This window comes from Rutidosis leptorrhynchoides, chromosome 1, assembly GCF_046630445.1.
Source record: "Rutidosis leptorrhynchoides isolate AG116_Rl617_1_P2 chromosome 1, CSIRO_AGI_Rlap_v1, whole genome shotgun sequence".
NCBI lineage: Eukaryota > Viridiplantae > Streptophyta > Magnoliopsida > Asterales > Asteraceae > Rutidosis > Rutidosis leptorrhynchoides.
In genome coordinates, this window is record NC_092333.1 from 126,296,179 (window position 1) to 126,312,456 (window position 16,278).

General features: G+C 33.8%; 1 non-coding gene across 1 annotated transcript; it reads right to left on the reverse strand.

Annotated features, from left to right (window-relative positions):
* Positions 1-14,370: 14,370 nt before the first annotated feature.
* On the reverse strand, positions 14,371-14,477 carry LOC139886986 (small nucleolar RNA R71). Its single transcript, XR_011772842.1, has one exon. It is a non-coding gene; the product is annotated as a small nucleolar RNA R71 (small nucleolar RNA).
* Between the last annotated feature and the right edge of the window lie 1,801 nt (positions 14,478-16,278).

Sequence of the window (16,278 nt, forward strand, 5' to 3'; positions counted from 1 at the left end):
AGGCATCGGCTACCACATTTGCCTTCCCCGGGTGGTAACGAATCTCAAAGTCGTAATCATTCAATAATTCAATCCACCTACGCTGCCTCATATTCAGTTGTTTCTGATTAAATATGTGTTGAAGACTTTTGTGGTCAGTATATATAATACTTTTGACCCCATATAAGTAGTGCCTCCAAGTCTTTAATGCAAAAACAACCGCGCCTAATTCCAAATCATGCGTCGTATAATTTTGTTCGTGAATCTTCAATTGTCTAGACGCATAAGCAATCACCTTCGTTCGTTGCATTAATACACAACCGAGACCTTGCTTTGATGCATCACAATAAATCACAAAATCATCATTCCCTTCAGGCAATGACAATATAGGTGCCGTAGTTAGCTTTTTCTTCAATAACTGAAACGCTTTTTCTTGTTCATCATTCCGTTCAAATTTCTTCCCTTTATGCATTAATGCAGTCAAGGGTTTTGCTATTCTGGAGAAGTCTTGGATGAACCTTCTGTAGTAACCAGCTAGTCCTAAAAACTGGCGTATGTGTTTCGGAGTTTTCGGGGTTTTCCACTTTTCAACAGTTTCTATCTTTGCCGGATCCACCTTAATACCTTCTTTGTTCACTATGTGACCGAGGAATTGAACTTCTTCCAACCAAAATGCACACTTTGAAAACTTAGCGTACAATTCTTCCTTCCTCAATACTTCTAACACCTTTCTCAAATGTTCACCGTGTTCTTGGTCATTCTTTGAGTAAATAAGTATGTCATCAATGAAAACAATGACAAACTTGTCAAGGTATGGTCCACACACTCGGTTCATAAGGTCCATGAACACAGCTGGTGCATTAGTTAAACCAAACGGCATGACCATAAACTCGTAATGACCGTAACGTGTTCTGAAAGCAGTCTTTGGAATATCATCTTCTTTCACCCGCATTTGATGATACCCGGAACATAAGTCAATCTTTGAATAAACAGACGAGCCTTGTAGTTGATCAAATAAGTCGTCGATTCTCGGTAGTGGGTAGCGGTTCTTGATGGTAAGTTTGTTCAACTCTCGGTAGTCGATACACAACCTGAATGTACCATCTTTCTTCTTGACAAACAAAACAGGAGCTCCCCACGGTGATGTGCTTGGTCGAATGAAACTACGCTCTAAAAGTTCTTGTAATTGGCTTTGCAGTTCTTTCATCTCGCTGGGTGCGAGTCTGTAAGGAGCACGAGCTATTGGTGCAGCTCCTGGTATAAGATCTATTTGAAATTCAACGGATCGATGTGGGGGTAATCCCGGTAATTCTTTCGGAAATACATCGGGAAATTCTTTTGCAATGGGAACATCATTGATGCTCTTTTCTTCAGTTTGTACTTTCTCGACGTGTGCTAGAACAGCATAGCAACCTTTTCTTATTAGTTTTTGTGCCTTCAAATTACTAATAATATGTAGCTTCGTGTTGCCCTTTTCTCCGTACACCATTAAGGGTTTTCCTTTTTCTCGTATAATGCGAATTGCATTTTTGTAACAAACGATCTCTGCTTTCACTTCTTTCAACCAGTCCATACCGATTATCACATCGAAACTCCCTAACTCTACTGGTATCAAATCAATCTTAAATGTTTCGCTAATCAGTTTAATTTCTCGATTCCGACATATATTATCTGCTTAAATTAATTTACCATTTGCTAATTCGAGTAAAAATTTACTATCCAAAGGCGTCAATGGACAACTTAATTTAGCACAAAAATCTCTACTCATATAGCTTCTATCCGCACCCGAATCAAATAAAATGTAAGCAGATTTATTGTCAATAAGAAACGTACCCGTAACAAGCTCTGGGTCTTCTTGTGCCTCTGCCGCATTAATATTGAAAACTCTTCTGCGGCCTTGTCCATTCGCGTTCTCCTGGTTCGGGCAATTTCTAATAATGTGGCCCGGTTTTCCACATTTATAACAAACTACATTGGCATAACTTGCTCCGACACTACTTGCTCCGCCATTACTCGTTCCGACACCATTTGTTCCTTTCGTTCTATTAACCCCTGGTCCGTAGACCTCACACTTCGCCGCGCTATGACCATTTCTTTTACACTTGTTGCAAAATTTGGTGCAGAACCCCGAGTGATACTTTTCACACCTTTGGCATAGCTGTTTCTGATTGTTGTTGTTGTTGCGGTTATTATTGTTGTTGGGATGATTGTTGTAGTTGCTGTTGTTGTTGTTGTTGTTGTTGTTGTTGGGCCGTTTGTTGTAGTTGCGATTGATGTTGCGATTGTTGGGATAATTGTTGCGATTACTGTTGTAATTGCTGTTGTTGTTGTATTGGTGATTCTTATCACCGTTTTCCTCCCACTTTCTTTTGACTTGCTTCACATTGGCCTCTTCAGCAGTCTGTTCTTTAATTCTTTCTTCAATCTGGTTCACTAGTTTGTTAGCCATTCTACATGCCTGTTGTATGGAGGCGGGCTCGTGTGAACTTATATCTTCTTGGATTCTTTCCGGTTATCCTTTCACAAACGCGTCAATCTTCTCTTCCTCATCTTCGAATGCTCCCGTACACAATAGGCACAATTCTATGAATCGTCTTTCGTACGTGGTAATATCAAATCCTTGGGTTCGTAACCCTCTAAGTTCTGTCTTGAGCTTATTGACCTCGGTTCTGGGACGGTACTTCTCGTTCATCAAGTGCTTGAATGCTGACCACGGTAGTGCGTACGCATCGTCTTGTCCCACTTGCTCTAGATAGGTATTCCACCATGTTAACGCAGAACCTGTGAAGGTATGCGTAGCGTACTTCACTTTGTCCTCTTCAGTACACTTACTTATGGCAAACACCGATTCGACCTTCTCGGTCCACCGTTTCAATCCGATCGGTCCTTCGGTTCCATCAAATTCCAAAGGTTTGCAGGCAGTGAATTCTTTGTAGGTGCATCCTACACGATTTCCTGTACTGCTAGATCCAAGGTTATTGTTGGTATGTAGCGCAGCCTGTACTGCGGCTATGTTTGAAGCTAGAAAAGTACGGAATTCCTCTTCATTCATATTCACGGTGTGTCGAGTAGTCGGTGCCATTTCCTTCAAAATAGTCAAATGGAACAAGTTAATCATACAGAATATTAAGAGTAGTTAATAGTATTTCGTAGCATAATATGAACTCATTTATAAAAGCTTTTTCTTCATATTAGCGTTTTATAAGTTTAAATTCGGGTAGTACCTACCCATTAAGTTCATACTTAGTAGCTAATATACAATTCAACTACTACAATTCTATATGAAAAACTGATTATAATAATATTTCGCGTTCAAACTTTTACACAATATTTTACAAACTTACAATACCGCTTATTTTACATATAGCATGAAATATAGCACACAATAAATTTGATACAAGATGGTTGTGAAGATAATTCTAGCTAGTACACAAGTCGTTCAGCAAAGGCAATAAAGACACGTAATTCATACGTCCAGAAACAAGTCATGCATTCTGGTTTTACTAGGATTACTTCCCATCCTTGGTCTTGTGGAACATAACTGTTATGGCCGTTGATAAGACAGCGTGTTGTAACGTCATCAAAGGGACGAGGGTTACGTAATGTCCAACAATCCCGTAACAATCTAAAAACCTCATTTCTTACCCCAATTACCGACTCCGTCACTTGTGGGAACGTTTTGTTTAATAGTTGTAGCCCGATGTTCTTGTTCTCACTTTGGTGAGAAGCGAACATTACTAATCCGTAAGCATAACATGCTTCTTTATGTTGCATGTTAGCCGCTTTTTCTAAATCATGAAGTCCAATATTCGGATATATTGAGTCAAAATAATTTCTTAACCCATTGCGTAAAATAGCATTTGGGTTCCCCGCAATATATGCGTCAAAGTAAACACATCATAACTTATGGATTTCCCAATGTGATATCCCCCATCTTTCGAACGAAAGCCTTTTATAAACCAAGGCATTCTTGGAACGTTCTTCGAATGTCTTACAAACTGATCTCGCCTTAAATAGTTGTGCCGAAGAATTCTGACCGACTCTAGACAAGATTTCATCAATCATGTCTCCGGGTAGGTCTCTTAAAATATTGGGTTGTCTATCTATTTTGTGTTTTTATACTGTAAAATAGACAATAGTTAGATTCATAAAAAAAAATACTTATTAATACAAGCAATTTTTACATATATCATAAAGCATAAGCACACTATATTACATATATTACATCACACGAATACAACTATCTTATTCCGACTCGCTTGTTTCTTCTTCTTCGGTTTTGGTTCGTTTTGCCAAGTTTCTAGGGACATATGATGTTCCCCTAATACGAGCGGTCGTGATCCACATTGGTTTAGAAAAACCTGGTGGTTTAGAGGTTCCCGGGTCATTGTTACAACTTAAGGACTTCGGGGGTTGACGATACATATAAAGTTCATCGGGGTTGGAATTACATTTCTCTATTTTTATACCCTTTCCCTTATTATTTTCTTTTGCCTTTTTAAATTCAGTTGGGGTAATTTCTATAACATCATCGGAATTCTCGTCGGAATCCGATTCATCAGAGAATTGGTAATCCTCCCAATATTTTGCTTCCTTGGCGGAAACACCATTGACCATAATTAACCTTGGTCGGTTGGTTGAGGATTTTCTTTTACTTAACCATTTTATTATTTACCCCACCGGTTCTACTTCTTCATCCGGTTCCGATTCTTCTTCCGGTTCCGATTCTTCTTCCGGTTCCGACTCTTCTTCCGGTTCCTCTTCGGGAACTTGTGAATCAGTCCACGAATCATTCCAATTTACATTCGACTCTTCATTATTATTAGATGAGTCAATGGGACTTGTTCTAGAGGTAGACATCTATCACATAATAGCAAACGCATTAAGAGATTAATATATCACATAATATTCACATGTTAAAAATATATAGTTTCCAACAAAATTTGTTAAGCAATCATTTTTCAAGTAAACACGGTCGAAGTCCAGACTCACTAATGCATCCTAACAAACTCGATAAGACACACTAATGCAAATTTTCTGGTTCTCTAAGACCAACGCTCTGATACCAACTGAAATGTCCCGTTCTTATTGATTAAAAACGTTCCATATTAATTGATTTCGTTGCGAGGTTTTGACCTCTATATGAGACGTTTTTCAAAGACTGCATTCATTTTTAAAACAAACCATAACCTTTATTTCATAGATAAAGGTTTTAAAAATCTTTACGTAGATTATCAAATAATGATAATCTAAAATATCATGTTTACACACGACCATTACATAATGGTTTACAATACAAATATGTTACAACAAAATAAGTTTCTTGAATGCAGTTTTTACACAATATCATACAAGCATGGACTCCAAATCTCGTCCTTATTTAAGTATGCGACAGCGGAAGCTCTTAATAATCACCTGAGAATAAACATGCTTAAAACGTCAACAAAAATATTGGTGAGTTATAGGTTTATCCTATATATATCAAATCATAATAATAGACCACAAGATTTCATATTTCAATACACATCCCATACATAGAGATAAAAAATCATTCATATGGTGAACACCTGGTAACCGACATTAACAAGATGCATATATATAAGAATATCCCCATCATTCCGGGACACCCTTCGGATATGATATAAATTTTGAAGTACTAAAGCATCCGGTACTTTGGATGGGGTTTGTTAGGCCCAATAGATCTATCTTTAGGATTCGCGTCAATTAGGGTGTCTGTTCCCTAATTCTTAGATTACCAGACTTAATAAAAAGGGGCATATTCGATTTCGATAATTCAACCATAGAATGTAGTTTCACGTACTTGTGTCTATTTTGTAAATCATTTATAAAATCTGCATGTATTCTCATCCCAAAAATATTAGATTTTAAAAGTGGGACTATAACTCACTTTCACAGATTTTTACTTCGTCGGGAAGTAAGACTTGGCCACTGGTTGATTCACGAACCTATAACAATATATACATATATATCAAAGTATGTTTAAAATATATTTACAACACTTTTAATATATTTTGATGTTTTAAGTTTATTAAGTCAGCTGTCCTCGTTAGTAACCTACAACTAGTTGTCCACAGTTAGATGTACAGAAATAAATCGATAAATATTATCTTGAATCAATCCACGACCCAGTGTATACGTATCTCAGTATTGATCACAACTCAAACTATATATATTTTGGAATCAACCTCAACCCTGTATAGCTAACTCCAACATTCACATATAGAGTGTCTATGGTTGTTCCGAAATATATATAGATGTGTCGACATGATAGGTCGAAACATTGTATACGTGTCTATGGTATCTCAAGATTACATAATATACAATACAAATTGATTAAGTTATGGTTGGAATATATTTGTTACCAATTTTCACGTAACTAAAATGAGAAAAATTATCCAATTTGTTTTACCCATAACTTCTTCATTTTAAATCCGTTTTGAGTGAATCAAATTGCTATGGTTTCATATTGAACCCTATTTTATGAATCTAAATAGAAAAAGTATAGGTTTATAGTCGGAAAAGTAAGTTACAAGTCATTTTTGTAAAGGTAGTCATTTCAGTCGAAAGAACGACGTCTAGATGACCATTTTAGAAAACATACTTCCACTTTGAGTTTAACCATAATTTTTGGATATAGTTTCATGTTCATAATAAAAATCATTTTATTAGAATAACAACTTTTAAATCAAAGTTTATCATAGTTTTTAATTAACTAACCCAAAACAGCCCGCGGTGTTACTACGACGGCGTAAATCCGGTTTTACGGTGTTTTTCGTGTTTCCAGGTTTTAAATCATTAAGTTAGCATATCATATAGATATATAACATGTGTTTAGTTGATTTTAAAAGTCAAGTTAGAAGGATTAACTTTTGTTTGCGAACAAGTTTAGAATTAACTAAACTATGTTCTAGTGATTACAAGTTTAAACCTTCGAATAAGATAGCTTTATATGTATGAATCGAATGATGTTATGAACATCATTACTACCTTAAGTTCCTTGGATAAACCTACTGGAAAAGAGAAAAATGGATCTATCTTCAATGGATCCTTGGATGGCTCGAAGTTCTTGAAGCAGAATCAGGACACGAAAACAAGTTCAAGTAAGATCATCACTTGAAATAAGATTGTTATAGTTATAGAAATTGAACCAAAGTTTGAATATTATTATTACCTTGTATTAGAATGATAACCTACTGTAAGAAACAAAGATTTCTTGAGGTTGGATGATCACCTTACAAGATTGGAAGTGAGCTAGCAAACTTGAAAGTATTCTTGATTTTATGAAACTAGAACTTTTGGAATTTATGAAGAACACTTAGAACTTGAAGATAGAACTTGAGAGAGATCAATTAGATGAAGAAAATTGAAGAATGAAAGTGTTTGTAGGTGTTTTTGGTCGTTGGTGTATGGATTAGATATAAAGGATATGTAATTTTGTTTTCATGTAAATAAGTCATGAATGATTACTCATATTTTTGTAATTTTATGAGATATTTCATGCTAGTTGCCAAATGATGGCTCCCACATGTGTTAGGTGACTCACATGGGCTGCTAAGAGCTGATTATTGGAGTGTATATACCAATAGTACATACATCTAAAAGCTGTGTATTGTACTAGTACGAATACGGGTGCATACGAGTAGAATTGTTGATGAAACTGAACGAGGATGTAATTGTAAGCATTTTTGTTAAGTAGACGTATTTTGATAAGTGTATTGAAGTCTTTCAAAAGTGTATAAATACATATTAAAACACTACATGTATATACATTTTAACTGAGTCGTTAAGTCATCGTTAGTCGTTACATGTAAGTGTTGTTTTGAAACCTTTAGGTTAACGATCTTGTTAAATGTTGTTAACCCAATGTTTATAATATCAAATGAGATTTTAAATTATTATATTATCATGATATTATCATGTATGAATATCTCTTAATATGATATATATACATTAAATGTCTTTACAACGATAATCGTTACATATATGTCTCGTTTAAAAATCATTAAGTTAGTAGTCTTGTTTTTACATATGTAGTTCATTGTTAATATACTTAATGATATGTTTACTTATCATATTATCATGTTAACTATATATATATCCATATATATGTCATCATATAGTTTTTACAAGTTTTAACGTTCGTGAATCACCGGTCAACTTGGGTGGTCAATTGTCTATATGAAACATATTTCAATTAATCAAGTCTTAACAAGTTTGATTGCTTAACATGTTGGAAACATTTAATCATGTAAATATCAATCTCAATTAATATATATAAACATGAAAAAAGTTCGGGTCACTACACACAACACCTTGAAAGATGTCATAAATGCGGAAAATGGTCACACAAAAGGGAAATATTCGAACAATCAAACACATTCCAATACCGAGTTCGTTACTCTATGCAGAGAAGGACCGTTCATATGTTTAGAAGAAAAGTTATTGAAAAATCGAGGTTACGCCTATGTAGCTATGGAAAACCAAATCGAACGACTCGCCTATAAGTCAACTAAAGCAGGTCTCTGAGAATTCTATCTCACAGGTAAGTATGTACAGTTTTTATTTTTTTTGCTTTTAACCTTTTGATAATAAACGCTGAATCGTTCGCTATAAAGTATTAAATTGATATTCAATAAAATTAGGTATGCGAAACCGAAATTATTGATATCATACAAAAATTTAATTCATCACTGCGAAATTTACCGTTTATTCATAAGGTATAAATATCTTTAATCAATCAATCCAAAATATTTCAGAAATTCGTTAGGAGTAAAACTAGGTAATATAGCCGAAATTACTTTACCCAAAAGAGGGACGTATATTTTTGTTAATATTTGATTGATTAAAGTGGGATAAAAGACCAAAAAGACTTTTATTTTTATTTTTACCTTGTTTTTAAAAAATTAATATATAATTATATTATTTTCAAATCTAAGATTGTAAAAATATTAATATTTATATGAAATTCTATTTTATGAATTTTAAATTTAAGTTTGGTATGAATTTAAAAAGAAAAATTTACTTTATTTCATTAAGTTAAAAATTTGATATTTAAAATTCGTCGTGAGTTGAAGACTAGGTCGTTGAACCGAAATTGCTTTACCCAAGGGCGGGACGAGAAATTTTATTATTATTATTTTTTAATTTTATTGATCTAAAGTATGCCAAAAATATTTAAAAAAACCCAAAAATCTTTGCTTTTAAAACAATCGCTTTGAAATTGAAAAATTTAAAATTTTGGCGAGGGACGAACTAGGTAAACGTACCGAAACGACCTCATTCTAAATATCAAGGAACACAAAATTTTAAAATTAATTAATTAATTGTTTTTATTAGTTACGATTTATAAAAAAAAAATAAAAAAAAATACACCCCATGCGATCGCATGGGGTTAGGCCTTGTAAACCATACGATCGCATGGGACCAAAAAGCTGGACAGGATTAAAAATCACGAGCTGTTCTCTGCCTTCACACAAAAACACACACAAATACACGAACACTCTCAAAAACACTCTCAAATTTCACCATTTGTTCACTAAAATTCACGAAATTCGTTGCTATAATCTGCTATAAACATGCCTTTCTTCAGATGGGGGAGCAAAAAGGTAGAAATTTCACCCCTAAACTCTTAAATTTCCTAATTTTTGTGATAATTATAATTAATTGTCCTAATTTAATTTTGATGATTTCTAGCTTAATTAGATTTAAATTGTTAGTATATTATGCTTGTATAACCTAGATTGATACTATTTGTCATGATTTGAAGCCTTAAAGTAGGAGTCTCCTTTTTTGTCTCTCTTCTGGCGAAAGTAGCCGGCTTCTTAGGAGGGAAGGCCCTCTCTAGCATTTTGCTAAAGATGGGATGCTCTTCGACTCTGGCCTTCGTAACTGGCTGTGCTTTTCGAGCGCTCGTCACTACGGAGGCCACGCCCTATGTTGTGCTTTTCGCAGCTGAGGAAATTTCAAGTCGTCTTCTTGCTTTCTCAAGTGGAAGTAGTTTCATTTGGGTGCATCCATCACTGTCGTTTTTATGTGGTTGAGTAAGACGGCGTAGTTTCCCAGGTTTATTGGGTTTTGGAATAAATGATCTATCTATACATGAAAAGGATACTTCAAATTTTTTAGAAATCTAGGGTTTGTGTTCTTGAGCAATTTGGGGCTTTTTGATATAAACAGGTTATGGCCAATTTTTGTTATGAATTATTGCTAAATTAAGTAGTGAAACATGTTTAGGTTGCTAAATGATCCAAACCTTGATCCTAAACATGATTTTTGAAGCGGTTAACCTAGCCGAACCGGTTAGGGATTTACTAGTTCAGAGGTATGGTAACTCTGCATTTAACGATTGGATCCGCTTATTTACTACACGTAGAACTATATATAGAAAATGGTGTGTTGAATTGCTTAGCACTATAGAGTTAAATAATGAAGTTACTATGATAGGAGATAAAAGTCTTATTAGATTTCTTTTAGGAGGTACGATGTATAGAATGTCCATGTTAGATGATAGTGCTCCAAATGAACATATATTTAGACGCAATATCGTTCCAATATGTAAAGCTTTTAGTTGCTATTGTTCTATTTTTATGTAATAATCGTTTAAATAAATAAGTGCGAAGACAAAAGAAGAAGACAACGATTTGAAGACGCAAATGACCAAAAAGCTCAAACGTACAAGATATAATTCAAGTGGTTCAATTTATTGATGAGAAACGTCCAAAAATGACAAGAGTACAAGTCGCGAAACGCAAAGTACAAGATATTAAATCGTACGAAAGGACGTTCGAAAATCCGGAACCGGGACATAAATCGAGCATCAACGCGCAAGTCAACGGAGCTAAAATTACAAGTCAACTACGCACAAGAATATAATATAATATATATATAATTATATATTATATATGTATATATATATATATTTAAATAAAGTGTCGGCAAACTAGAAAACAAAGCATTGTGAGCTGGATCAGGTAGCCATGCGATCGCATGGCATAAAGGCACAAAGCCCATGCGATCGCATGGGCATCAGAAGTTGGCCAAGTGCTATAAATAGCCACGAATTCGGACGAGCTCAACACACCTCAATTTTCTTTCTTCCTCTGTAAAGAAATATATATATTTATATTTATAATTTAAAGTTTAAATTAAGTTTAATAATAATTGGGTTAATGTAAGAAATGTTTTAAGGTTTTGTAAGACGGAACTCTGTCCGTGTAACACTAACCGATTAATCACCACTGTAAGCTATGTTCTTCCTTTTTAAATTAATGTATTGTAACTAAGTTATTATTATGCTTATTTGAGCCGAAGTAATTGTGATGTTGGGCTAAATATTAAGATGGGGTTATTGGATTTTGTACCATAATTCGGGTTTGGATAAAAGACCGACACTTGTGAACATTGGACTATTGACTATTAATAGGTAGGGGGTATTGTCTAATTGAATGACAACTCATTAGAACCTGTCGAACCTATCTTCAAATTAGTTAATCTAATAATTATTAAATTGATTACGAATGTCCTATTTAGTGACATTTATACGACATCTTTTACAATCATTTGATTAATCAATTGGATTGGGTAATTGATTATTCATTATGGCCGAGTGAATAAATTAATGTATCATAGACTAATTAAAACAAGGGTGGATTACATACAAGGATAATTGGTGTAATTGTTAACAAAGTATTAAAACCTTGGATTACACGCAGTCGATAACCTGGTGTAATTGTTAACAAAGTATTAAAACCTTGTTACAGTTTAAATCCCTAATTAGTTGGAATATTTGACTTCGGGTATAAGGTTAATTTGACGAGCATTTTATAATTATGACCGATGGACTATTATGGACAAAAACCAGATAGGTATCAAATAAACTAGGACAAAGGACAATTAACCCAGAGTAATAAATTAAAATCAAAACGTCAAACATCATGATTACGGAAGTTTAAATAAGCATAATACTTTTATTTCATATTTCATCGTACCTTTATTTACTGTTATTTTAATTACTGTAATTTACTTTATCGCAATTTAAATTCTGTCATTTATATTATCGTCATTTATCTTAACGCTTTATTTAAAATCGACAAACCGGTCATTAAACGGTAAAAAAAAACCCTTTTATAATAATATTACTATATATAATTATATATATTTTATATAAATATAGTTGTTAAAAGTATAGCGTTAAACTCAGCTAGCCCCTGTGAAACGAACCGGACTTACTAAAAACTACACTACTCTACGATTAGGTACACTGCCTATAAGTGCTGTAGCAAGGTTTAAGTATATCCCATTCAATAAATAAATAAAAAAAACTTTTGTAAATTTATCGTATTTCGTAATAAAAATAATAGTATTTCGTATACACCGCTGCACACATCAAGTATTTAGCGCCGCTGCCGGGGAAGCGAAAGCGAAACGCTATATTATTAAAAAAAAGATTTTTATTAAGTTTTAAACTATTTTTGTAAAAATATATGTTTATAAGTTTTAAATATTAAAAACAAAAATATATATATATATATATATATATATATATATATATATATATATATATATATATATATATATATATATATATATATTTAAGTGTTCAAATAAAAAAAATATATTTTATATAAAGTATAAAAGTATTTCTATTAAGTTCTTAAAAAATATAATTCTAAATATTACTTATATTTTAATTTTGTAAAAATTATAAATTAAATACATAAAAAAAAAACTGAAGCTGCAATTTTTGAACCTGCATATAAATTGAACTTGCACACCATGCGATCTCATGGCTGCAGTACTTTAATCCCATGCGAACGCATGGAATAGTCTGACAGTTCTGAAACCTTGTACGACACAATTAGGGTTACGGTTTTAATTATTATTATTATTAATTAATTATAATTAGGGTTTAATTTAATAATAATTAGTTTTAAGTTTTAATTAATTTTGTATTTTATGTTTTAATTAGTTTTATTAATTATAAAATTAGTACTTTTATAAAATATAATATAAAAATAATATTTTTATAAAATTTGTATTTTTATCATTTTTTGTATTTTTATCGTTTAATCGTAATTTGTATATTTATCGTTCTTATTAGTTTTAAACTTAGTTTTTGCCGTAGTTATTTTATATTTCTAGATTCTTAGGCTTTGCCGTAAAATCTCTTAAGTACTTTTTCTTTAGATTAAGATTTAGGCGCTTTAGAATTTTATGACGTCGCTTATCGCTTTAGTTTTAAATAAATTTTAGTGCTTTTTAAGTTATTGCCTTTTTGGATTTAGAATTCCTTTTAAGTTTTAATACCTTTAGACGCAAGTTTTAATTTTTAATTTTTAGACCTTTAAGTTTCGACGCTTTACTTTCTTATTTTTATTTTTCGACTTTTTATTTTTCGACGTTTTTCGATACACTCTTTTTCTTTCTCATTTCTACGCTCTAGTTTTAGGACATAGATTTTTATTTCAAAATTTCGACGAAAAATTATTTTAAGCGGTTAAATTGATAGACATCCAAATTTTCTGATTCGTAGTAATAGTTGGATTTGTTAGTGGCGAGTTGTGGGCTTCCGATTTAAAGGGTCCTGGCTACCTGCTGCATCTATTGGCTATTCGAAACGTGAGCAAAATCAAAAAAGTCTATTAATTTGATAACTTATATAATTTTTTATTTTTTTATAACTAATAGGATATTCAGTGAATGCACCGAGCAAAACGTTCACCACCTTTCATACGTTCACCTCCTGTAACTCGATCAAGACATATAGCCAATATTATCGCCGTTGATTTTTCTTTAGAATCGTCATCTAGTCGAACGAGTACTCCAATTCAAATTTCCGATAATCCATTTTTTGAACCCGACCTCACAATTGAGAACCCGGAGGATATTCAAGGACAATTCCAAGATCCCGAACCACTAATAATTCCTCCTGAACTACAAACCGTTAAATCAGAATCTTCTAGTTATTCGGATTTAACAAATTTAATTATGGAAGTAACTGAACCTCTAAGTATGGAAGATCGAATGAGAGCCACACGCACTAGCCAAGGTCACGCCATTATTAAGCCAGACATTAATGAGCCAGATTATGAAATCAAAGGATAAATCCTACACATGGTAACTAATCAATGCCAATATAGTGGTACGCCAAAAGAAGATCCAAACGAACATCTTTGAACCTTTAATAGGATCTGTACTCTATTCATAATCAGAGAAGTTGAGGATGAACAGATCTATCTCATGTTGTTTCCCTGGACTTTAAAGGGAGAAGCCAAAGATTGGTTAGAATCATTGCCTGAAGGAGCGAATGACACATGGGATGTTTTAGTTGAGAAATTTTTTAAAAGATTCTTTCCGGCATCTAAAGTCGTGAAACTTCAAGGAAAAATTGTTAGGTTCGAGCAAAAGCCAAATGAAACATTATATGAGGCGTGGACAAGATTCGGAAAGTTCTTGAGAGGATGTCCTCAACACGGTTTAGACACTTATCAAATAGTGCAAATATTCTACCAAGGTGTCGACGTTCCTACACGAAAAGACATCGACACAGCAGCTGGTGGTTCCATTATGAAGAAAACCGCAATCGAAGCTCACAAAATTATTGATAACACAGCATCCCACTCACATGAGTGGCATCAAGAAAAAGATATTTTTCGTTCATCTAAAGCGGCTAGAGCCGATTCTAGCCATGACTTTGATTCCGTTTCCGCAAAAATAGATGCTTTCGAGAGACGAATGGAAAAGATGACTAAAGATATTCACGCAATACGAATCAGTTGGGAGCAATGCGGTGGATCACACTTAACAAAAGATTGTCACATTGAGCAAACGATGGAACAACGAGAGAATGTTTCCTACATGAACCAAAGGCTGGGAAATAATTATCAACCGCCAAGGCCAAACTTTAATCGAAATCAAAACATTCTTTACAATCCAAATGGACCCAACAATAACTCATACAACCAACAAGGTTCGAATAACCAATCAACTCAAAACAACACTTTCAATCAACAAAGACCTGGCTTATATAAACCACCACAACAAACCGAAGAGAAAAAGCCAAATCTGGAAGAAATGATGGCAAAGCTAATGGAATCTCAAACACAATTTATTACATCTCAAACCCAAACAAATGAGAGGCTTGATCAGTCATTAAGAACTCAACAAGCTTCCATTTTGAATATAGAAAAATACGTAGGTACTCTTGCTAGCATGATGAGTGAGAGGGAACAAGGAAAGCTACCGAGTAATACTGAAGTAAATCCTCAGAATGAGAATGTTAATATGGTGTCAACGAATTCTGAAAAACCAGCATCAGAAGATGGAAAGGTTTTCGATGTGAGTAACAATGAAGAAGTTACAACACCACCACCACTACCCGAGTATGTAAAGCCAGTGGTGGCACCATACAGACCTCCCATCCCGTTTCCAAGAAAAGGAGTTGAGTATGAGAAAGTAATAGGTAATAAAGTTTGTGATACCTCTGGAAAGAAGAAGAAGAATAAAAAAGTACAAGAAACAAAAACCGTAAAAATAAACTCGGTGAAGACAGTTCCACCGAAACCTCCACCCAGGTTGGGTGATCCAGGTGAATTTATTGTTCCTTGTCTACTTAGTGATTGTGTCATGTATGATACACTAGCAGATTTAGGTGCAAGTGCGAGTGTTATGCCTCTTTCATTATATAAGAGATTAGGAGTAGGTGAGTTAAGTCCAACGAAAATGAGTGTTCGACTCTTTGATCAAACCATTAAGCACCCAGTTGGAATTGCTGACAACCTACCCGTTCAAGTAGGTAGTTTAACCTTTCTAGTCGAATTTACTGTCATTGACATAGAAGAGGACTCAAACATTCCTCTAATTTTAGGTCGACCATTCTTAGCCTCCACCGGGGCATTATTTAATGTACGAGAGGGTAGAATGACACTTAGTGATGGTGACAAATCGTTCACCTTTGTGAGTCGAAAGGCTAAATCTCCACCAACCAAAACCGTTGAACCAACAAAAACGATTGGTAAGAACCATGTTGTTTTACCAACTCCAACGGTAGTGCTTAATAATAATAAAACGCCTAAGTGTGGGGAAAATGAAGTAACACCTAATGATGACTTGATAACAAAGAACCCCATTGTTGATACGAAATTAAATGACTCTGTTATTAATAGTTCAATGAAGAAACTTATTAAATGGATTCGCGATGCTAGAACCAAAGGGAACTTTAAGTTATGTAATCGGTTAGTATCCAATCTATCGCCTAAAGAAAAGAAGAAACTAGTAGAA